Source organism: Lytechinus variegatus, chromosome 16 (assembly GCF_018143015.1).
Source record: "Lytechinus variegatus isolate NC3 chromosome 16, Lvar_3.0, whole genome shotgun sequence".
In the NCBI taxonomy this organism is placed as follows: Eukaryota; Metazoa; Echinodermata; class Echinoidea; order Temnopleuroida; family Toxopneustidae; genus Lytechinus; species Lytechinus variegatus.
The window spans coordinates 19,292,516-19,318,869 of NC_054755.1; positions in this window are offsets into that span (position 1 = coordinate 19,292,516).

Below are 26,354 nucleotides of genomic sequence, written 5' to 3' on the forward strand. Positions count from 1 at the left end.
ACTAACAGTTGTGAACGTGTCGACATCGTATTCATCATCGCTAGCGATGCTTGACACATCCGTAAGGCTGTCATTATCCATTTCATCCATAAACCTTAGCAGACTAGATGTAGAATCCGATAGGAACGATTCGCTATCACCTTCAATCGACACACCAGATTGATGAGAGTCGTCGACGTTGTCGTCTTCGATTTCGACTCGCTTTAAGGTGTTCACCGGATAGTACAAGGTACTTTGTAAGCCGTCTTCCAAACTCCATTCGGATGTTGTGTCGCTGTAATCATCACTGATATTTGTAGAGTGGAACTGTGGTTCAATAGATAAGATAAGATTATCTAATATTAAAATCAACAGAAACGGCCCTGCAAAGTAAATTAAGTAATTCAAAATTCGGCGAGAGATCTTAAAGGAGAAAAATTTTCAGAGCCAGAATAGGCCATACATTTAAAGAAAAGGAAGTTTTTAAAACTTTGTCAGAGTCTGGTTGTCATGCATTACAGAGAATAGAATCCAAATGTTTTTTTTCTCCTGCACTGCATGGCTTACCATTTTGAGGGCCTCTGTTGTTAGAGCATTCTTTCGAAAGCCATCGCTGTCATCCTCGGTAACTGTAATCAAAGATAGATTATAATTGATCAATCTTGAATAAGAAATTATTGTAAAGCACAAATATTAAAATTGAAGTAGTTTATCAGTAGTACCAGAAAAATTACGTTTCTTTACTAAATATGAATTGAATCGAATAGTTTGGAAATTAGCTTTCAATTGAGTTGACACTATTTTTTCATGTCATGTGTGTGAGGTGGGACTTTGATGAAGAATATCGCCCATACCTTGGAGGAAACAGCACAATTTTGTCAAATTCTTTCCCATGCTCTTTCGAAGTCGGGAGAAATATCTTCGCACACGTGAAGATGGTCGAGCCATTCTCTTTGAGAGATCTAAAGACAGGAGCAAAGCAAAAGTCTTGATCGCAATGAGAATTCATAAAGAATGACTTGTTTAAGTTGCGTTGCTAATGTCAACAGAAACTTGCAACTTTCTTTGTTACGTATGATTTTTAATAAGCGATGTTAGTATCTCGCTCCTGATTGGTCCAAAGTTTATGTTGTTGCGCAGTCTTGTTGTATGGATATTGTTACGTAAGTCAGTGCGCACAGAGATTTTCAAAAGGTTTTGTGATTGGATGACTGGCAGGTCTCTGTGACCTCACAATGTTTTACTTTCATTGGGATTGTGAATAGACTGGCGCCACTTTGAGAATGTAAAAGCGCAAAAATGTTGATAAGACAAAAAAATTGCTATTGGATTATCGCATTACTTGATAAGTAAAATGCGTTTCCTCTTCATGAATTCCCATAAACCCAAACCGCAATTGAAACGTCCCCTTTTTATTTCAGAGTATCAAATATTTTCAGCTGGCGCTTTTGACTCAGGTTCGTAATTCTGAAGGTGCGTTAGTCCGAAAACGAAATGAGGTTCGTAATTCTGAAAGGTTCGTTAGTCCGAAAACGAAGTGAGGTTCGTTAGTCCGAAAACGAAATGAGGTTCGTAATTCTGAAAGGTTTGTTAGTCCGAAAAAGAAGTGAGGTTCGTAATTCCGAAGGTTCGTTAGTCCGAAAACGAAATGATTAACGAACCTTATTTCGTTTTCGGACTAACGAACCTTCGGGACAACGAACCTAATTTCGTTTTCGGATTAACGAACCTTCGGAACATCGAACCTTATTGCGTTTCCGGATTATCGAACCTTCGGAATAACGAACCTTCTGAATAACGCCACAAATGTTCGGATTAACGAACCCTTTTACGTTTTCGAATTAATGAACATCGAGTGTAGGTAATTTACGCGTTTCGGAAGTACGAACCTTCGGAATAAAGAACTTCGGAATTACTACTGCATCTACCAAATTAAAATGCCTCCCCCTAAAAAAAATATTTTAAAAAAATGCTTTCATCACCTTGGAATATAGATTTTCTTTATTGTATAAGTTATATTTAACATTTCCCCGAAAAAAAATACTGAAAAGTAAAACTATATAATCAGGGGCAGTGCCAGTATACTTTGAAAGGGGAGGGGGTCTAGAAATTACGTGATTTTATTATAGGCTGATGCAGCACAAGCTTTTTTGTACTCTTCTGCATGTATTTATTTTCTTCAATTTTCTTCCCTCTTTTTCTTTTACTACTTAAAATCTCAGGGGAATTGGAGGGGGAGGTGAAATTATAGGTTAGACAATATACCTAATAACACTACTGAAGTGCAGTATTAATCTCCAAAACAATAAAACTTTGTAAAATGAAAAGTGATTTCAAGAAAGAAAAAGGATGGAAGTGAAGGAGAGACAGAGGGAGGGGTGTCTTATTAGTCTCGTGAAAATATCTTCGAATCTTAACTGATTTGATTTTTTTATTTCTAACTTTCAAGACAGACTGGCAACTCTTTGAGAGTGTAGAAATGCCTTAAAGGACGTCGACAAAAATAATGCACACATTAAGAAAAGATATTTTTATATAAGATTGTTACATTTGGAGGGACTAACCCTTCCTTAAATTACGCCGCGGGGAAAACGTGGATAATTATTTTTTTCCCACTCCCATAGAGGCGAAAGCTGGATCCACGTCTGCACCAACTGACTATTTATCTGTTTTTTTTCTCTCACATTCTTTTTAATAAAATCTACTTCTCTCCCTCCCCCTCTCAACCATTCGTTCTCTTTTTCTTTATCATTTTCTTCCTTCCTCTGCATTTCCTTTTCTTTTCTCTCAAGTCATATCCTCATTTTATGCTATTCCCCGTTCACCCTTTTTATCTTTTCGAATTAAGTCGCCACTCCTTATCCTTGTATTTTCCCTCCTTTACTTTTACTTTTCTTTTTATACCTCAGCCTATAAATTTCACGAAATATTGATGAAACACTTATCACGCCTAGCAATGAAAGCACATGCTTTCATTCATACTATTTCATAATTTTCTAACAGCAATAACATAAAGATGTGAGAAGAAAACGTATATAATTTCTAGATAGTTTTATTTGCAAGATAGTGATTTAATATTTTGGAAGTTCACTATTTCGAGTTCAGTTCGGAAGCGACCCCGGCCAGTATTTCATTAAGAAAGGTAGTTGCAAGGTTGAAAGGTAGTTCACTGTTGTCGTCATCGAAGAGTTCACCATCAAAGTCTGTCAGATCACTAACAGTTGTGAACGTGTCGACATCGTATTCATCATCGCTAGCGATGCTTGACACATCCGTAAGGCTGTCATTATCCATTTCATCCATAAACCTTAGCAGACTAGATGTAGAATCCGATAGGAACGATTCGCTATCACCTTCAATCGACACATTATGACCAGATTGATGAGAGTCGTCGACGTTGTCGTCTTCGATTTCGACTCGCTTTAAGGTGTTCACCGGATAGTACAAGGTACTTTGTAAGCCGTCTTCCAAACTCCATTCGGATGTTGTGTCGCTGTAATCATCACTGATATTTGTAGAGTGGAACTGTGGTTCAATAGATAAGATAAGATTATCTAATATTAAAATCAACAGAAACGGCCCTGCAAAGTAAATTAAGTAATTCAAAATTCGGCGAGAGATCTTAAAGGAGAAAATTTTAGAGCCAGAATAAGCCTTACATTTAAAGAAAAGGAAGTTTTTAAAACTTTGTCAGAGTCTGGTTGTCATGCATTACAGAGAATAGAATCCAAATGTTTTTTTTCTCCTGCACTGCATGGCTTACCATTTTGAGGGCCTCTGTTGTTAGAGCATTCTTTCGAAAGCCATCGCTGTCATCCTCGGTAACTGTAATCAAAGATAGATTATAATTGATCAATCTTGAATAAGAAATTATTGTAAAGCACAAATATTAAAATTGAAGTAGTTTATCAGTAGTACCAGAAAAATTACGTTTCTTTACTAAATATGAATTGAATCGAATAGTTTGGAAATTAGCTTTAAATTGAGTTGACACTATTTTTTCATGTCATGTGTGTGAGGTGGGACTTTGATGAAGAATATCGCCCATACCTTGGAGGAAACAGCACAATTTTGTCAAATTCTTTCCCATGCTCTTTCGAAGTCGGGAGAAATATCTTCGCACACGTGAAGATGGTCGAGCCATTCTCTTTGAGAGATCTAAAGACAGGAGCAAAGCAAACGTCTTGATCGCAATGAGAATTCATAAAGAATGAATTGTTTAAGTTGCGTTGCTAATGTCAACAGAAACTTGCAACTTTCTTTGTTACGTATGATTTTTAATAAGCGATGTTAGTATCTCGCTCTGATTGGTCCAAAGTTTATGTTGTTGCGCAGTCTTGTTGTATGGATATTGTTACGTAAGTCAGTGCGCACAGAGATTTTCAAAAGGTTTTGTGATTGGATGACTGGCAGGTCTCTGTGACCTCACAATGTTTTACTTTCATTGGGATTGTGAATAGACTGGCGCCGCTTTGAGAGTGTAAAAGCGCAAAAATGTTGATAAGACAAAAAAATTGCTATTGGATTATCGCATTACTTGATAAGTAAAATGCGTTTCCTCTTCATGAATTCCATAAACCCAAACCGCAATTGAAACGTCCCTTTTTATTTCAGAGTATCAAATATTTTCAGCTGGCGCTTTTGACTCATAATTTAGTAAGACATACTTCTTGTTCATGATTACAAAAAGTGCCTATATACTATCCCGATTTTAGGTTTCAATCGCAAGAAAGAAAAAAAGAAATATCTTGGCTCTCGTATCGTGCTCACCACATGCGTTAAATAAGATTCAAATTCCATATTATTTTTTCAGAATTCAGAATTTTCAGAAGGTTCGTAATTCTGAAGGTTCGTTAGTCCGAAAACGAAATGAGGTTCGTAATTCTGAAAGGTTCGTTAGTCCGAAAACGAAGTGAGGTTCGTAATTCCGAAGGTTCGTTAGTCCGAAAACGAAATGAGGTTCGTAATTCTGAAAGGTTTGTTAGTCCGAAAAAGAAGTGAGGTTCGTAATTCCGAAGGTTCGTTAGTCCGAAAACGAAATGATTAACGAACCTTATTTCGTTTTCGGACTAACGAACCTTCGGGACAACGAACCTTATTTCGTTTTCGGATTAACGAACCTTCGGAACATCGAACCTTATTTCGTTTCCGGATTATCGAACCTTCGGAATAACGAACCTTCTGAATAACGCCACAAATGTTCGGATTAACGAACCCTTTTACGTTTTCGAATTAATGAACATCGAGGTATAGGCAATTTACGTGTTTCGGAATTACGACCCTTCGGAATAAAGAACCTTCGGAATTACTACCTGCATCTACCAAACTAAAATGCCTCCCCTAAAAAAAAAAAAAATTTAAAAAATATGCTTTCATCACCTTGGAATATAGATTTTCTTTATTGTATATGTTATATTTAACATTTCCCAGAAAAAAAAATACGTAAAACTATATAATCAGGGGCAGTGCCAGTATACTTTGAAAGGGGAGGGGGTCTAAAAATTACGTGATTTTATTATAGGCTGATGCAGCACAAGCTTTTTTATACTCTTCTGCATGTATTTATTTTCTTCAATTTTCTTCCCTCTTTTTCTTTTACTACTTAAAATCTCAGGGGAATTGGAGGGGGAGGTGAAATTATAGGTTAGACAATATACCTAATAACACTACTGAAGTGCAGTATTAATCTCCAAAACAATAAAACTTTGTGAAATGAAAAGTGAATTCAAGAAAGGAAAAGGATGGAAGTGAAGGAGAGAGAGAGGGAGGGGGTGTCTTATTAGTCTCGTGAAAATATCTTCGAATCTTAACTGATTTGATTTTTTTTCTTTCTAACTTTCAAGACAGACTGGCAACTCTTTGAGAGTGTAGAAATACCTTAAAGGACGTCGACAAAAATAATGCACACATTAAGAAAATATTTTTTTATATAAGATTGTCACATTTGGAGGGACTAACCCTTCCTTAAATTACGCCGCGGGGAAAACGTGGAAAATTATTTTTTTCCCACTCCCATAGAGGCGAAAGCTGGATCCACCTCTGCACCAACTGAATATTTATCTGTTTTTTTCTCTCACATTCTTTTTAATAAAATCTACTTCTCTCCCTCCCCCTCTCAACCAATCGTTCTCTTTTTCTTTATCATTTTCTTCCTTCCTCTGCATTTCCTTTTCTTTTCTCTCAAGTCATATCCTCATTTTATGCTATTCCCCGTTCACCCTTTTTATCTTTTCGAATTAAGTCGCCACTCCCTTATCCTTGTATTTTCCCTCCTTTACTTTTACTTTTCTTTTTATACTCAGCCTATAAATTTCACGAAATATTGATGAAACACTTATCACGCCTAGCAATGAAAGCACATGCTTTCATTCGTACTATTTCATAATTTTCTAACAGCAATAACATAAAGATGTGAGAAGAAAACGTATATAATTTCTAGATAGTTTTATTTGCAAGATAGTGATTTAATATTTTGGAAGTTCACTATTTCGAGTTCAGTTCGGAAGCGACCCCGGCCAGTATTTCATTAAGAAAGGTAGTTGCAAGGTTGAAAGGTAGTTCACTGTTGTCGTCATCGAAGAGTTCACCATCAAAGTCTGTCAGATCACTAACAGTTGTGAACGTGTCGACATCGTATTCATCATCGCTAGCGATGCTTGACACATCCGTAAGGCTGTCATTATCCATTTCATCCATAAACCTTAGCAGACTAGATGTAGAATCCGATAGGAACGATTCGCTATCACCTTCAATCGACACATTATGACCAGATTGATGAGAGTCGTCGACGTTGTCGTCTTCGATTTCGACTCGCTTTAAGGTGTTCACCGGATAGTACAAGGTACTTTGTAAGCCGTCTTCCAAACTCCATTCGGATGTTGTGTCGCTGTAATCATCACTGATATTTGTAGAGTGGAACTGTGGTTCAATAGATAAGATAAGATTATCTAATATTAAAATCAACAGAAACGGCCCTGCAAAGTAAATTAAGTAATTCAAAATTCGGCGAGAGATCTTAAAGGAGAAAAATTTTAGAGCCAGAATAGGCCATACATTTAAAGAAAAGGAAGTTTTTAAAACTTTGTCAGAGTCTGGTTGTCATGCATTACAGAGAATAGAATCCAAATGTGTTTTTTTCTCCTGCACTGCATGGCTTACCATTTTGAGGGCCTCTGTTGTTAGAGCATTCTTTCGAAAGCCATCGCTGTCATCCTCGGTAACTGTAATCAAAGATAGATTATAATTGATCAATCTTGAATAAGAAATTATTGTAAAGCACAAATATTAAAATTGAAGTAGTTTATCAGTAGTACCAGAAAAATTACGTTTCTTTACTAAATATGAATTGAATCGAATAGTTTGGAAATTAGCTTTAAATTGAGTTGACACTATTTTTTTCATGTCATGTGTGTGAGGTGGGACTTTGATGAAGAATATCGCCCATACCTTGGAGGAAACAGCACAATTTTGTCAAATTCTTTCCCATGCTCTTTCGAAGTCGGGAGAAATATCTTCGCACACGTGAAGATGGTCGAGCCATTCTCTTTGAGAGATCTAAAGACAGGAGCAAAGCAAACGTCTTGATCGCAATGAGAATTCATAAAGAATGAATTGTTTAAGTTGCGTTGCTAATGTCAACAGAAACTTGCAACTTTCTTTGTTACGTATGATTTTTAATAAGCGATGTTAGTATCTCGCTCCTGATTGGTCCAAAGTTTATGTTGTTGCGCAGTCTTGTTGTATGGGTATTGTTACGTAAGTCAGTGCGCACAGAGATTTTTAAAAGGTTTTGCGATTGGATGACTGGCAGGTCTCTGTGACCTCACAATGTTTTACTTTCATTGGGATTGTGAATAGACTGGCGCCGCTTTGATAGTGTAAAAGCGCCAAAATGTTGATAAGACAAAAAAATTGCTATTTGATTATCGCATTACTTGATAAGTAAAATGCGTTTCCTCTTAATGAATTCCCATAAACCCAAACCGCAATTGAAACGTCCCTTTTTATTTCAGAGTATCAAATATTTTCAGCTGGCGCTTTTGACTCATAATTTAGTAAGACATACTTCTTGTTCATGATTACAAAAAGTGCCTATATACTATCCCGATTTTAGGTTTCAATCGCAAGAAAGAAAAAAAAGAAATATCTTAGCTCTCATATCGTGGCCACCTCATGCGTTAAATAAGATTCAAATTCAATATTATTTTTTTTTTCAGAATTCAGAATTTTCAGAAGGTTCGTAATTCTGAAGGTGCGTTAGTCCGAAAACGAAATGAGGTTCGTAATTCTGAAAGGTTCGTTAGTCCGAAAACGAAGTGAGGTTCGTAATTCCGAAGGTTCGTTAGTCCGAAAACGAAATGAGGTTCGTAATTCTGAAAGGTTCGTTAGTCCGAAAACGAAGTGAGGTTCGTAATTCCGAAGGTTCGTTAGTCCGAAAACGAAATGATTAACGAACCTTATTTCGTTTTCGGACTAACGAACCTTCGGGACAACGAACCTAATTTCGTTTTCGGATTAACGAACCTTCGGAACATCGAACCTTATTTCGTTTCCGGATTATCGAACCTTCGGAATAACGAACCTTCTGAATAACGCCACAAATGTTCGGATTAACGAACCCTTTTACGTTTTCGAATTAATGAACATCGAGGTATAGGCAATTTACGCGTTTCGGAAGTACGAACCTTCGGAATAAAGAACCTTCGGAATTACTACCTGCATCTACCAAACTAAAATGCCTCCCCCTAAAAAAAAAAAAAAATTTAAAAAATATGCTTTCATCACCTTGGAATATAGATTTTCTTTTTGTATATGTTATATTTAACATTTCCCCGAAAAAAAAATACGTAAAACTATATAATCAGGGGCAGTGCCAGTATACTTTGAAAGGGACGGGTCTAAAAATTACATGATTTTATTATAGGCTGATGCAGCACAAGCTTTTTTATACTCTTCTGCATGTATTTATTTTCTTCAATTTTCTTCCTCTTTTTCTTTTACTACTTAAAATCTCAGGGGAATTGGAGGGGGAGGTGAAATTATAGGTTAGACAATATACCTAATAACACTACTGAAGTGCAGTATTAATCTCCAAAACAATAAAACTTTGTGAAATGAAAAGTGATTTCAAGAAAGAAAAAGGATGGAAGTGAAGGAGAGACAGAGGGAGGGGTGTCTTATTAGTCTCGTGAAAATATCTTCGAATCTTAACTGATTTGATTTTTTTTTTCTAACTTTCAAGACAGACTGGCAACTCTTTGAGAGTGTAGAAATGCCTTAAAGGACGTCGACAAAAATAATGCACACATTAAGAAAATATATTTTTATATAAGATTGTCACATTTGGAGGGACTAACCCCTCCTTAAATTACGCCGCGGGGAAAACGTGGATAATTATTTTTTTCCCACTCCCATAGAGGCGAAAGCTGGATCCACCTCTGCACCAACTGACTATTTATCTGTTTTTTTCTCTCACATTCTTTTTAATAAAATCTACTTCTCTCCCTCCCCCTCAACCAATCGTTCTCTTTTTCTTTATCATTTTCTTCCTTCCTCTGCATTTCCTTTTCTTTTCTCTCAAGTCATATCCTCATTTTATGCTATTCCCCGTTCACCCTTTTTATCTTTTCGAATTAAGTCGCCACTCCCTTATCCTTGTATTTTCCCTCCTTTACTTTTACTTTTCTTTTTATACCTCAGCCTATAAATTTCACGAAATATTGATGAAACACTTATCACGCCTAGCAATGAAAGCACATGCTTTCATTCGTACTATTTCATAATTTTCTAACAGCAATAACATAAAGATGTGAGAAGAAAACGTATATAATTTCTAGATAGTTTTATTTGCAAGATAGTGATTTAATATTTTGGAAGTTCACTATTTCGAGTTCAGTTCGGAAGCGACCCCGGCCAGTATTTCATTAAGAAAGGTAGTTGCAAGGTTGAAAGGTATTTCACTGTTGTCGTCATCGAAGAGTTCACCATCAAAGTCTGTCAGATCACTAACAGTTGTGAACGTGTCGACATCGTATTCATCATCGCTAGCGATGCTTGACACATCCGTAAGGCTGTCATTATCCATTTCATCCATAAACCTTAGCAGACTAGATGTAGAATCCGATAGGAACGATTCGCTATCACCTTCAATCGACACACCAGATTGATGAGAGTCGTCGACCTTGTCGTCTTCGATTTCGACTCGCTTTAAGGTGTTCACCGGATAGTACAAGGTACTTTGTAAGCCGTCTTCCAAACTCCATTCGGATGTTGTGTCGCTGTAATCATCACTGATATTTGTAGAGTGGAACTGTGGTTCAATAGATAAGATAAGATTATCTAATATTAAAATCAACAGAAACGGCCCTGCAAAGTAAATTAAGTAATTCAAAATTCGGCGAGAGATCTTAAAGGAGAAAAATTTTCAGAGCCAGAATAGGCCATACATTTAAAGAAAAGGAAGTTTTTAAAACTTTGTCAGAGTCTGGATGTCATGCATTACAGAGAAAAGAATCCAAATGTTTTGTTTTTCCTACACTGCATGGCTTACCATTTTGAGGGCCTCTGTTGTTAGGGCATTCTTTCGAAAGCCATCGCTGTCATCCTCGGTAACTGTAATCAAAGATAGATTATAATTGATCAATCTTGAATAAGAAATTATTGTAAAGCACAAATATTAAAATTGAAGTAGTTTATCAGTAGTACCAGAAAAATTACGTTTCTTTACTAAATATGAATTGAATCGAATAGTTTGGAAATTAGCTTTCAATTGAGTTGAGCACTATTTTTTCATGTCATGTGTGTGAGGTGGGACTTTGATGAAGAATATCGCCCATACCTTGGAGGAAACAGCACAATTTTGTCAAATTCTTTCCCATGCTCTTTCGAAGTCGGGAGAAATATCTTCGCACACGTGAAGATGGTCGAGCCATTCTCTTTGAGAGATCTAAAGACAGGAGCAAAGCAAACGTCTTGATCGCAATGAGAATTCATAAAGAATGAATTGTTTAAGTTGCGTTGCTAATGTCAACAGAAACTTGCAACTTTCTTTGTTACGTATGATTTTTAATAAGCGATGTTAGTATCTCGCTCCTGATTGGTCCAAAGTTTATGTTGTTGCGCAGTCTTGTTGTATGGATATTGTTACGTAAGTCAGTGCGCACAGAGATTTTCAAAAGGTTTTGTGATTGGATGACTGGCAGGTCTCTGTGACCTCACAATGTTTTACTTTCATTGGGATTGTGAATAGACTGGCGCCACTTTGAGAATGTAAAAGCGCAAAAATGTTGATAAGACAAAAAAATTGCTATTGGATTATCGCATTACTTGATAAGTAAAATGCGTTTCCTCTTCATGAATTCCCATAAACCCAAACCGCAATTGAAACGTCCCCTTTTTATGTCAGAGTATCAAATATTTTCAGCTGGCGCTTTTGACTCATAATTTAGTAAGACATACTTCTTGTTCATGATTACAAAAAGTGCCTATATACTATCCCGATTTTAGGTTTCAATCGCAAGAAAGAAAAAAAAAGAAATATCTTGGCTCTCGTATCGTGCTCACCACATGCGTTAAATAAGATTCAAATTCAATATTATTTTTTTCAGAATTCAAAATTTTCAGAAGGTTCGTAATTCTGAAGGTGCGTTAGTCCGAAAACGAAATGAGGTTCGTAATTCTGAAAGGTTCGTTAGTCCGAAAACGAAGTGAGGTTCGTAATTCCGAAGGTTCGTTAGTCCGAAAACGAAATGAGGTTCGTAATTCTGAAAGGTTCGTTAGTCCGAAAACGAAGTGAGGTTCGTAATTCCGAAGGTTCGTTAGTCCGAAAACGAAATGATTAACGAACCTTATTTCGTTTTCGGACTAACGAACCTTCGGGACAACGAACCTTATTTCGTTTTCGGATTAACGAACCTTCGGAACATCGAACCTTATTTCGTTTCCGGATTATCGAACCTTCGGAATAACGAACCTTCTGAATAACGCCACAAATGTTCGGATTAACGAACCCTTTTACGTTTTCGAATTAATGAACATCGAGGTATAGGCAATTTACGTGTTTCGGAATTACGAACCTTCGGAATAAAGAACCTTCGGAATTACTACCTGCATCTACCAAACTAAAATGCCTCCCCCTAAAAAAAAAAAAATTTAAAAAATATGCTTTCATCACCTTGGAATATAGATTTTCTTTATTGTATATGTTATATTTAACATTTCCCCGAAAAAAAAATACGTAAAACTATATAATCAGGGGCAGTGCCAGTATACTTTGAAAGGGGAGGGGGTCTAAAAATTACATGATTTTATTATAGGCTGATGCAGCACAAGCTTTTTTATACTCTTCTGCATGTATTTATTTTCTTCAATTTTCTTCCCTCTTTTTCTTTTACTACTTAAAATCTCAGGGGAATTGGAGGGGGAGGTGAAATTATAGGTTAGACAATATACCTAATAACACTACTGAAGTGCAGTATTAATCTCCAAAACAATAAAACTTTGTGAAATGAAAAGTGAATTCAAGAAAGAAAAAGGATGGAAGTGAAGGAGAGACAGAGGGAGGGGGTGTCTTATTAGTCTCGTGAAAATATCTTCGAATCTTAACTGATTTGATTTTTTTTTTCTAACTTTCAAGACAGACTGGCAACTCTTTGAGAGTGTAGAAATGCCTTAAAGGACGTCGACAAAAATAATGCACACATTAAGAAAATATATTTTTATATAAGATTGTCACATTTGGAGGGACTAACCCTTCCTTAAATTACGCCGCGGGGAAAACGTGGAAAATTATTTTTTTCCCACTCCCATAGAGGCGAAAGCTGGATCCACCTCTGCACCAACTGACTATTTATCTGTTTTTTTCTCTCACATTCTTTTTAATAAAATCTACTTCTCTCCCTCCCCCTCTCAACCAATCGTTCTCTTTTTCTTTATCATTTTCTTCCTTCCTCTGCATTTCCTTTTCTTTTCTCTCAAGTCATATCCTCATTTTATGCTATTCCCCGTTCACCTTTTTATCTTTTCGAATTAAGTCGCCACTCCCTTATCCTTGTATTTTCCCTCCTTTACTTTTACTTTTCTTTTTATACTTCAGCCTATAAATTTCACGAAATATTGATGAAACATTTAACACTTATCACGCCTAGCAATGAAAGCACATGCTTTCATTCGTACTATTTCATAATTTTCTAACAGCAATAACATAAAGATGTGAGAAGAAAACGTATATAATTTCTAGATAGTTTTATTTGCAAGATAGTGATTTAATATTTTGGAAGTTCACTATTTCGAGTTCAGTTCGGAAGCGACCCCGGCCATTATTTCATTAAGAAAGGTAGTTGCAAGGTTGAAAGGTAGTTCACTGTTGTCGTCATCGAAGAGTTCACCATCAAAGTCTGTCAGATCACTAACAGTTGTGAACGTGTCGACATCGTATTCATCATCGCTAGCGATGCTTGACACATCCGTAAGGCTGTCATTATCCATTTCATCCATAAACCTTAGCAGACTAGATGTAGAATCCGATAGGAACGATTCGCTATCACCTTCAATTGACACATTATGACCAGATTGATGAGAGTCGTCGACGTTGTCGTCTTCGATTTCGACTCGCTTTAAGGTGTTCACCGGATAGTACAAGGTACTTTGTAAGCCGTCTTCCAAACTCCATTCGGATGTTGTGTCGCTGTAATCATCACTGATATTTGTTGAGTGGAACTGTGGTTCAATAGATAAGATAAGATTATCTAATATTAAAATCAACAGAAACGGCCCTGCAAAGTAAATTAAGTAATTCAAAATTCGGCGAGAGATCTTAAAGGAGAAAAATTTTAGAGCCAGAATAAGCCATACCTTTAAAGAAAAGGAAGTTTTTAAAACTTTGTCAGAGTCTGGTTGTCATGCATTAAAGAGAATAGAATCCAAATGTTTTTTTTTCTCCTGCACTGCATGGCTTACCATTTTGAGGGCCTCTGTTGTTAGAGCATTCTTTCGAAAGCCATCGCTGTCATCCTCGGTAACTGTAATCAAAGATAGATTATAATTGATCAATCTTGAATAAGAAATTATTGTAAAGCACAAATATTAAAATTGAAGTAGTTTATCAGTAGTACCAGAAAAATTACGTTTCTTTTACTAAATATGAATTGAATCGAATAGTTTAGAAATTAGCTTTAAATTGAGTTGACACTATTTTTTTCATGTCATGTGTGTGAGGTGGGACTTTGATGAAGAATATCGCCCATACCTTGGAGGAAACAGCACAATTTTGTCAAATTCTTTCCCATGCTCTTTCGAAGTCGGGAGAAATATCTTCGCACACGTGAAGATGGTCGAGCCATTCTCTTTGAGAGATCTAAAGACAGGAGCAAAGCAAACGTCTTGATCGCAATGAGAATTCATAAAGAATGAATTGTTTAAGTTGCGTTGCTAATGTCAACAGAAACTTGCAACTTTCTTTGTTACGTATGATTTTTAATAAGCGATGTTAGTATCTCGCTCCTGATTGGTCCAAAGTTTATGTTGTTGCGCAGTCTTGTTGTATGGGTATTGTTACGTAAGTCAGTGCGCACAGAGATTTTCAAAAGGTTTTGTGATTGGATGACTGGCAGGTCTCTGTGACCTCACAATGTTTTACTTTCATTGGGATTGTGAATAGACTGGCGCCGCTTTGAGAGTGTAAAAGCGCAAAAATGTTGATAAGACAAAAAAATTGCTATTGGATTATCGCATTACTTGATAAGTAAAATGCGTTTCCTCTTCATGAATTCCCATAAACCCAAACCGCAATTGAAACGTCCCCTTTTTATGTCAGAGTATCAAATATTTTCAGCTGGCGCTTTTGACTCATAATTTAGTAAGACATACTTCTTGTTCATGATTACAAAAAGTGCCTATATACTATCCCGATTTTAGGTTTCAATCGCAAGAAAGAAAAAAAAAGAAATATCTTAGCTCTCGTATCGTGCTCACCTCATGCGTTAAATAAGATTCAAATTCAATATTTTTTTTTTTTTCAGAATTCAAAATTTTCAGAAGGTTCGTAATTCTGAAGGTGCGTTAGTCCGAAAACGAAATGAGGTTCGTAATTCTGAAAGGTTCGTTAGTCCGAAAACGAAGTGAGGTTCGTAATTCCGAAGGTTCGTTAGTCCGAAAACGAAATAATTAACGAACCTTATTTCGTTTTCGGACTAACGAACCTTCGGGACAACCAACCTTATTTCGTTTTTCGGATTAACGAACCTTCGGGACAACGAACCTAATTTCGTTTCCGGATTATCGAACCTTCGGAATAACGAACCTTCTGAATAACGCCACAAATGTTCGGATTAACGAACCCTTTTACGTTTTCGAATTAAGGAACATCGAGGTATAGGCAATTTACATGTTTCGTAATTACTACATGCATCTACCAAATTAAAATGCCCCCCCCCCGAAAAAAAAAAAATAAAAAAAATACTTTTATCACCTTGGAATATAGATTTTCTTGATTGTATAAGTTATTTTTAACATTTCCCCGAACAAAAATACTGAAAAGTAAAACTATATAATCAGGGGCAGTGCCAGTATACTTTGAAAGGGGAGGGGGTCTAAAAATTACGTGATTTTATTATAGGCTGATGCAGCACAAGCTTTTTTGTACTCTTCTGCATGTATTTATTTTCTTCAATTTTCTTCCCTTTTTTTTTTCTTTTACTACTTAAAATCTCAGGGGAATTGGAGGGGGAGGTGAAATTATAGGTTAGACAATATACCTAATAACACTACTGAAGTGCAGTATTAATCTCCAAAACAATAAAATTTTGTGAAATGAAAAGTGATTTCAAGAAAGAAAAAGGATGGAAGTGAAGGAGAAACAGAGGGTGGGGTGTCTTATTATAGTCTCGTGAAAATATCTTCGAATCTTAACTGATGTCACAGGCCCAGTGCAAAAGCAAAGGACAAAAATACTCTAGAGAAAAGATAATTGCCTATGTACTGTTTACACAACAAATCACGAAAAAGAAAATGGATTGGGATTACAAATCAAATGAAATATCTTTAATTATAATTAAATTCAACACGTTCACATCTGTGAGTAATATGGCATAGCATCAATGAATAAATTAATAATGAAAGTTCAATATTCGAATAACATAAAGTCCTTAGCTGTTATCATTTCGGTGGGGCCCATTGAAGAAAACTGTGTATCGCGGTCAGTGGAGATTCCGAACGTCGATGACTCATCACTAAGACGTCACACCGGAGGGCGATTCCCGAGACTTCTGTCCCGTCCGGAGTTCCCGTACGCACCCTCAGTACTCACTGCTGATACGGCTCTGCCTTAGTATCTCGGTACTAAAAACCCACGTATGTGGGTTAAGAAATACACCATAGAAATTATCTAAAACTCCTTCCTGACATAGCAGCATAAAGATCGTCGATAAGACAAATCCATATTATGTGTCTGCTAAAATTATAGCAAAATGTATAAAAACGATGAAGTTGATATTGCCCCTAAGGCAAAAACAAATCGAGATAAATCATGTCAGCTCCATTCAAACCAATAAAACGTAATGACCAAAATTAATAGGCCTACAGTACACGACGCCTTCAGATCGGGTTTTAGGGCGTAGTTCATTTGCCTAACAAAAGTTTTACTAGTATTTTGCATATACGTATGCGCTTCGCCTAGACGTGATGTCCAGTCTTTAAGAAAAGCTCTAAATTAGTAAGATTCATACACTTAACCTTGACAAATAACCGCCAACCCAAAATGATATTACTGCTTTAGAGATTTTCAATGCTATCAAATTATAAAAGTTAGTCCACTGAATTTTGTGAACCATTCAATCTTCGGGACATCTACTGAGAAAATCTGCTCCCACATTATCAGATCCCTTGATAACCTCAACATGGAAATTATAGGACTGTAATGCCAACGCCCACCGTAAAACTCTGGGATTTTTCAATCTCGCTTGCGACAAGTATGCCAAAGGAAAGTGGTCCGTCTGCAACGTGAACTTCCTCCCATGTAAGAAGTAGGCGAACTTCTTAACAGCCCACGCTAAGGCAAGACACTCGCGCTCCACTATCGGATACAAGCGTTCGCGATCAAGTAACTTACGACTGGCAAAACAAATGGGAAACAATTTCTCTTCATGAGTTTGCATCAACACGGCGCCGATGCCGACATCAGATGCATCCGTGCGCACAACGAACTCGCTATCGATGTCCGGTAATCTAAGTACAGGAAAATGACTCAGCCTGCTCTTAAGTGTTTGGAAAGCGTGTTCATGCGCTTCCTCCCACTTTACTTTTGTAGCACTATTTTTCTTCGTGAGATCGGATAGAGGGGTAGCAATGGTGGCCATATTTGGAATAAATTTCCGGTAGTACCCCACTAGACCAAGAAATGACCTTACCTCCTTTTTTGTTGTCGGTCGGGATGACGACAACACTTGCTTGATCTTCTCTGGTGTAGGTTTCACTTCACCTTGTCCCACGATGTGTCCAAGAAATTCTACTGAGCTACATGCAGCATGACACTTGCTCGGTCGAGCAGTGAGATGACTTTCCCTTAATCGTGATAGGACTCTCCTTACATCTTCCAGATGCTCTTCCCATGACGAACTATAGATGAGGATGTCATCTATATAATGAAGGACGTGAGGGAGTTCATCTAACACCTTCCTCATCATTCTGGTAAACACAGCAGGGGCGTTAACCATGCCGAAGGGAAGTACCAAGAACTCGTACTGGCCATCAGGAGTTACAAACGCCGTTTTCCCACGGTCCTCCTCGACAACAGGTATCTGCCAATATCCTTTTGACAAGTCAATTTTAGTGAAGTACTTGGCATCTCCGATATCTGCGATCAACTGATCTATGTTGGGAATTGGTTCGTTGTCGATGACTGTTTTAGCGTTGATCTTCCTATAGTCAACGCAGAATCTATTCTTCCCGTCCTTTTTCTTGACGATTACCACAGGTGACGCATAGGGCGATGTAGACCTTTCGATTACTCCCATCCTAAGCATCGTCTCTACTTCCTCTTTAATCGTCTGTCGTAGTGCTTGAGGTACTGGGTAGGGGCGTGATCTGATGTGTTCGGCCGAAGTCAACTCCACCGAATGACTAATGATGTCTGTCTTCCCAGGGACATCGGTCATGACGTCTGTGAATTCCCGGAAGAGCGCCTGCATCTGAGTTCGCATGTCGACGGGTACGTCGTCGCCAAACTCCACGTCATCGATGCTTTCGGTCTGCTCAACTGCTGGGAATATAATCCTCGCAGAACCATCACTCTCGTCACCCTCATCCACAATATGGATAGCAGCAACTTGATCAGCTGGGGCTGAAACTTCTTGACTACCATCTTCATGCTCCCTCTCGACATACCTCTTCAGTAGGTTGGCGTGATAAGTCTTCTCTTTTCCATTCACCATCAACTTGTAGTTGTTCCTAGCAATCCTCTTCACGACCTCATAAGGACCTCTCCAATGCATGAGTAGCTTATTGCTGCTAGTTGGTAGAAGTAGAAGAACTTGATCACCACACTCAAATCTCCTCTCCTTCGCCTTAACGTCGAAGTGTGTCTTGTACTTCGTTGAAGCCTTCGTAAGCTCCTTCCTAGCGAGCTCACAAGTCGACTCTAGTCGTTCCTGCAAATCAATGACATACTGATAAATTGATTTGACTTCTTCTTCTGGGACTTCTGTAGACCATAACTCCTTGAGAATAGTCATGGGTCCCCTAACAGTTCTCCCATACATTAATTCAAATGGAGAGTATCCAAGACTCTCATGTGGAACCTCACGATACGCAAACAGAAGCGCGGGTAAGTATCTATCCCAATCTTTAGGACATTCCTGACACATCCTACGCAACATTTGCTTTAGGGTCCCATTGAACCGTTCACATGCTCCATTGGCCATTGGATGGTAAGGAGTAGTGTGAAACTGGCTAACTCCTAACAATCGGGCAGCTTCTTTCATAACTCCCGAAACAAACTGAGTACCATTATCAGACAATATTTGATTAGGTACACCTAAGCGTGAAAATATTTCAACTAGGGCCTCTGCCACACGCTCAGCTTCAATTCGAGGTAGGGCTACTGCCTCAGGGTAGCGAGTAGCTAGATCAACCACAGTCAAGATATACCTATTCCCTCTATCAGTAATGGGATCTAGGGGTCCTATCAAATCTACTGCAATTCGTTTGAAACAAGTATCTATCAAAGGGGGAATTACAAGTGGCACCTTACCAATCCGTCCTTTAGGCATTGTACGTTGACATGCGTCGCAGGAAGCACAATAACGCTTGACATCGGATTGTAGTCCAGGCCAGAAGAATTGCGTCAGGATCCTGTCAATCGTCTTCCTTGTCTTCAGATGTCCAGCTAATGCAGAGTCATGAGCTAGTCGAAGAACTTGAGATCTGAACGGCTTGGGTACCAACAGTTGAGTAAACGTCTTCCCCTGGGTGTTACCTAGTGACCTGTATTCACGGAATAGAAGACCATTCTTGAAGTAAAATCTTACTTCGCTATTCTTCCCTACAAGCTTTGACTCACCCTTTTCTGCTAAATCTCTTAGTTTCTTTAGCGTTGCATCTGCCTTCTGTGCTGCAATAACATATTCACGGGTAGCGGTACACTCCTGCTGCTTCGCCGACCCAAGACTCATAAATGGCCGATCCTTTCGTCTCTTCGTCCCTCGAGTCTCCACTCCTGCTCCTTGTTCCATCTCCTCATGGATAGTTGACTCACTCATCAACTCACTTGGTTCCTCCTGAATGATGACATCATCCTGGCTGTGTGGCTGGGATACATCATTCAGTATCTTTTCGTCTGGTACTTGAGTAACGCCTGACAGATCATCTTCTGTGGTCTCCGACGATGAGGGCGTACTCTGCTCTCTTACAGGTGTCTCCTTTATGTCATCAGGATCACTGTCACAGGGAGATCTATCCTCCTTGATGGATGACTCGCCGTCACTCGCCTCAGTGTAGATCCAGTTCTGATCCTCATCTCCAGGTTTCCTGGCACCTGTAATATTTCCGATGACTAAATCATACAACGGGTTATCAACACATAATGCTGTCACATTACCTTGGAAATATGGGGTACTAATATACAGCCTTGCCTCTAGCATCCGTCTAATTGTTCGGTCAATTAGCATACATAGCTTTGTTTTTCCTGTAAACTGAGCCTTCTCCACTAAATCCGTACGAACAATCACGCAACTACAACCTGAATCGCGCAAAACTCTTATTTTCTTGCCATTTATAATGCCATCACAAGTGGGCATATCTGATTCTACTGTGCAAGCCGTATAAAGCAACGGAATTTCATGACCACACTGCAGCTTTACCGTAGCTGAATCGGGACCAACATCTTGCGTTTGCGGTGTTGACGTATCCGGACATACGCCGACTACGCATGCGTTCACAGATTGCTTACGCGAATCCGAGCTTAACTTGCCTGACCCGTCTCTCGAATTACTGCCCTTTTTGTTTGGACACCTAGCCATAAAATGACCTGATTTACCGCAAGTATAGCAAGCTTTTGGATTAGGACTTTTGTCACTCCAGTCCTTACTTTTACCATCTCTCAATTTGCGAGCATTTTCTTCACGGCGTGCGCGTCTACCGAAGTCAGTTGTAGCTGACACATGCGCACTCCTATATTGCTCAGCTAGCAAAATTAGCTCTGGAATGTTTTCAGGATTTCTCTCCCGCATAAATACAGACAATGAACGCTCCGATGTCTCGTAAATGTGTTCACGAACTACTACATCCAACAACGCATCAAATGTCTTTTCTTTGCCGCTCAAATCAATGCAGCGCGTGACGTAACGAATCAAACGGTTAGCATATTGGTAATAAGATTCTTCTCCGCCTTTCTTCGCTTCGCGAAAGCGTTTCCAATTTCCTTCACTCGTAAGAGCAAAGTATTGCAATAGCATATTCTTAAGGAGATCGTAATCGGTTGCCTCCTCTGCGCTTATTGAACAATATACATCTAGGGCGGGACCTGTCAACAAGTTGCCTAGAGCAGACGCCCAACAATCCTTTGGCCATTTACTCAAAGTTGCATGCCGTTCAAAACGGTCTATGTACGCATCTAGTTCATCCGTTTTTTCTCGGAACGCTGGCATACAGGGGATTTTACTAAGACCCTCAGACGATGTCCCAATAACTTTCCTACTTTCATTTATCTTCAAATCTAACTCTTTTTGTTTCGTTACCTCTTCTAACCTTCTTTGATCATCTTCCCTCCTAAGTCTTCGTTCATCTCTTTCTATCTGTTCGTTTCTACGCTTTTCTTCGAGAACCTTGTCACGTTCTTTACAAGCAAATTCTAATAATTCTTTACCCGCTAGTCCACACATTTTACCGAATTCAATAAACTTTTCCAAATCCATTCTTTAAATTCTATTTGTTATGAACAGTACTGCAATTAATTATTTTTTCTCATCCCAAGGACATGCCCCCATTTGTCACAGGCCCAGTGCAAAAGCAAAGGACAAAAATACTCTAGAGAAAAGATAATTGCCTATGTACTGTTTACACAACAAATCACGAAAAAGAAAATGGATTGGGATTACAAATCAAATGAAATATCTTTAATTATAATTAAATTCAACACGTTCACATCTGTGAGTAATATGGCATAGCATCAAAGAATAAATTAATAATGAAAGTTCAATATTCGAATAACATAAAGTCCTTAGCTGTTATCATTTCGTTGGGGCCCATTGAAGAAAACTGTGTATCGCGGTCAGTGGAGATTCCGAACGTCGATGACTCATCACTATGACGTCACACCGGAGGGCGATTCCCGAGACTTCTGTCCCGTCCGGAGTTCCCGTACGCACCCTCAGTACTCACTGCTGATACGGCTCTGCCTTAGTATCTCGGTACTAAAAACCCACGTATGTGGGTTAAGAAATACACCATAGAAATCATCTAAAACTCCTTCCTGACATAGCAGCATAAAATACGATTAGCTCGTCGATATGACAAATCCATATTATGTGTCTGCTAAAATTATAGCAAAATGTATAAAAACGATGAAGTTGATATTGCCCCTAAGGCAAAAACAAATCGAGATAAATCATGTCAGCTCCATTCAAACCAATAAAACGTAATGACCAAAATTAATAGGCCTACAGTACACGACGCCTTCAGATCGGGTTTTAGGGCGTAGTTCATTTGCCTAACAAAAGTTTTACTAGTATTTTGCATATACGTATGCGCTTCGCCTAGACGTGATGTCCAGTCTTTAAGAAAAGCTCTAAATTAGTAAGATTCATACACTTAACCTTGACAGCTGAATTGATTTTTTTATTTCTAACTTTCAAGACAGACTGGCAACTCTTTGACAGTGTAGAAATGCCTTAAAGGACGTCGACAAAAATAATGCACACATTAAGTAAAGATATTTTTTGATATAAGATTGTCACATTTGGATGGACTAACCCCTCCTTAAATTACGCCGCGGGGAAAACGTGGATAATTATTTTTTTCCCACTCCCATAGAGGCGAAAGCTGGATCCACCTCTGCACCAACTGACTATTTATCTGTTTTTTTCTCTCACATTCTTTTTAATAAAATCTACTTCTCTCCCTCCCCCTCTCAACCAATCGTTCTCTTTTTCTTTTTCCCTTTCTTCCTTCCTCTGCTTTTCCTTTTCCTTTTCTATCCAGTCATATCCTCTTTTTATGCTATTCCCCGTTCAACCTTTTTATCTTTTCGAATTAAGTTACCACTCCATTTTCCTTGTATTTTCTCTCCTTTGTTTTTACTTTTCTTTTTATACTTTAGCCTATAAATTTCACGAAAAATCAATGAAACATTTAACACTTATCACGCCTAGCAATGAAAGCACATGCTTTCATTCGTACTATTTCATAATTTTCTAACAGCAATAACATAAAGATGTGAGAAGAAAACGTATATAATTTCTAGATAGTTTTATTTGCAAGATAGTGATTGAATATTTTGGAAGTTCACTATTTCGAGTTCAGTTCGGAAGCGACCCCGGCCATTATTTCATTAAGAAAGGTAGTTGCAAGGTTGAAAGGTAGATCACTGTTGTCGTCATCGAAGAGTTCACCATCAAAGTCTGTCAGATCACTAACAGTTGTGAACGTGTCGACATCGTATTCATCATCGCTAGCGATGCTTGACACATCCGTAAGGCTGTCATTATCCATTTCATCCATAAACCTTAGCAGACTAGATGTAGAATCCGATAGGAACGATTCGCTATCACCTTCAATCGGCACACCAGATTGATGAGAGTCGTCGACGTTGTCGTCTTCGATTTCGACTCGCTTTAAGGTGTTCACCGGATAGTACAAGGTACTTTGTAAGCCGTCTTCCAAACTCCATTCGGATGTTGTGTCGCTGTAATCATCACTGATATTTGTTGAGTGGAACTGTGGTTCAATAGATAAGATTATCTAATATTAAAATCAACAGAAACGGCCCTGCAAAGTAAATTAAGTAATTCAAAATTCGGCGAGAGATCTTAAAGGAGACAAATTTTAGAGCCAGAATAAGCCATACCTTTAAAGAAAAGGAAGTTTTTAAAACTTTGTCAGAGTCTGGTTGTCATGCATTACAGAGAATAGAATCCAAATGTTTTTTTTTCTCCTGCACTGCATGGCTTACCATTTTGAGGGCCTCTGTTGTTAGAGCATTCTTTCGAAAGACATCGCTGTCATCCTCGGTAACTGTAATCAAAGATAGATTATAATTGATCAATCTTGAATAAGAAATTATTGTAAAGCACAAATATTAAAATTGAAGTAGTTTATCAGTAGTACCAGAAAAATTACGTTTCTTTTACTAAATATGAATTGAATCGAATAGTTTAGAAATTAGCTTTAAATTGAGTTGACACTATTTTTTTCATGTCATGTGTGTGAGGTGGGACTTTGATGAAGAATATCGCCCATACCTTGGAGGAAACAGCACAATTTTGTCAAATTCTTTCCCATGCTCTTTCGAAGTCGGGAGAAATATCTTCGCACACGTGAAGATCGTCGAGCCATTCTCTTTGAGAGATCTAAAGACAGGAGCAAAGCAAACGTCTTGATCGCAATGAGAATTCATAAAGAATGAATTGTTTAAGTTGCGTTGCTAATGTCAACAGAAACTTGCAACTTTCTTTGTTACGTATGATTTTTAATAAGCGATGTTAGTATCTCGCTCCTGATTGGTCCAAAGTTTATGTTGTTGCGCAGTCTTGTTGTATGGGTATTGTTACGTAAGTCAGTGCGCACAGAGATTTTCAAAAGGTTTTGTGATTGGATGACTGGCAGGTCTCTGTGACCTCACAATGTTTTACTTTCATTGGGATTGTGAATAGACTGGCGCCGCTTTGAGAGTGTAAAAGCGCAAAAATGTTGATAAGACAAAAAAATTGCTATTGGATTATCGCATTACTTGATAAGTAAAATGCGTTTCCTCTTCATGAATTCCCATAAACCCAAACCGCAATTGAAACGTCCCCTTTTTATGTCAGAGTATCAAATATTTTCAGCTGGCGCTTTTGACTCATAATTTAGTAAGACATACTTCTTGTTCATGATTACAAAAAGTGCCTATATACTATCCCGATTTTAGGTTTCAATCGCAAGAAAGAAAAAAAAAAGAAATGTCTTGGCTCTCATATCGTGCCCACCACATGCGTTAAATAAGATTCAAATTCAATATTTTTTTTTTTTCAGAATTCAAAATTTTCAGAAGGTTCGTAATTCTGAAGGTGCGTTAGTCCGAAAACGAAATGAGGTTCGTAATTCTGAAAGGTTCGTTAGTCCGAAAACGAAGTGAGGTTCGTAATTTCGACGGTTCGTTAGTCCGAAAACGAAATGATTAACGAACCTTATTTCGTTTTCGGACTAACGAACCTTCGGGACAACGAACCTTATTTCGTTTTCGGATTAACGAACCTTCGGGACAACGAACCTTATTTCGTTTCCGGATTATCGAACCTTCGGAATAACGAACCTTCTGAATAACGCCACAAATGTTCGGATTAACGAACCCTTTTACGTTTTCGAATTAATGAACATCGAGGTATAGGCAATTTACGTGTTTCGGAATTACGAACCTTCGGAATTACTACCTGCATCTACCAAATTAAAATGCCCCCCCGAAAAAAAAATAAATTAAAAAAATGCTTTCATCACCTTGGAATATAGATTTTCTTGATTGTATAAGTTATTTTTAACATTTCCCCGAAAAAAAATACTGAAAAGTAAAACTATATAATCAGGGGCAGTGCCAGTATACTTTGAAAGGGGAGGGGGTCTAAAAATTACATGATTTTATTATAGGCTGATGCAGCACAAGCTTTTTTGTACTCTTCTGCATGTATTTATTTTCTTCAATTTTCTTCCCTTTTTTTTTCTTTTACTACTTAAAATCTCAGGGGAATTGGAGGGGAGGTGAAATTATAGGTTAGACAATATACCTAATAACACTACTGAAGTGCAGTATTAATCTCCAAAACAATAAAACTTTGTGAAATGAAAAGTGATTTCAAGAAAGAAAAAGGATGGAAGTGAAGGAGAGACAGAGGGGGGGGTGTCTTATTAGTCTCGTGAAAATATCTTCGAATCTTAACTGATTTGATTTTTTTATTTCTAACTTTCAAGACAGACTGGCAACTCTTTGAGAGTGTAGAAATGCCTTAAAGGACGTCGACAAAAATAATGCACACATTAAGTAAAGATATTTTTTGATATAAGATTGTCACATTTGGAGGGACTAACCCCTCCTTAAATTACGCCGCGGGGAAAACGTGGATAATTATTTTTTTCCCACTCCCATAGAGGCGAAAGCTGGATCCACCTCTGCACCAACTGACTATTTATCTGTTTTTTTCTCTCACATTCTTTTTAATAAAATCTACATCTCTCCCTCCCCCTCTCAACCAATCGTTCTCTTTTTCTTTGTCCCTTTCTTCCTTCCTCTGCTTTTCCTTTTCCTTTTCTATCCAGTCATATCCTCTTTTTATGCTATTCCCCGTTCAACCTTTTTATCTTTTCGAATTAAGTTACCACTCCATTTTCCTTGTATTTTCTCTCCTTTGTTTTTCCTTTTCTTTTTATACTTTAGCCTATAAATTTCACGAAAAATCAATGAAACATTTAACACTTATCACGCCTAGCAATGAAAGCACATGCTTTCATTCGTACTATTTCATAATTTTCTAACAGCAATAACATAAAGATGTGAGAAGAAAACGTATATAATTTCTAGATAGTTTTATTTGCAAGATAGTGATTGAATATTTTGGAAGTTCACTATTTCGAGTTCAGTTCGGAAGCGACCCCGGCCATTATTTCATTAAGAAAGGTAGTTGCAAGGTTGAAAGGTA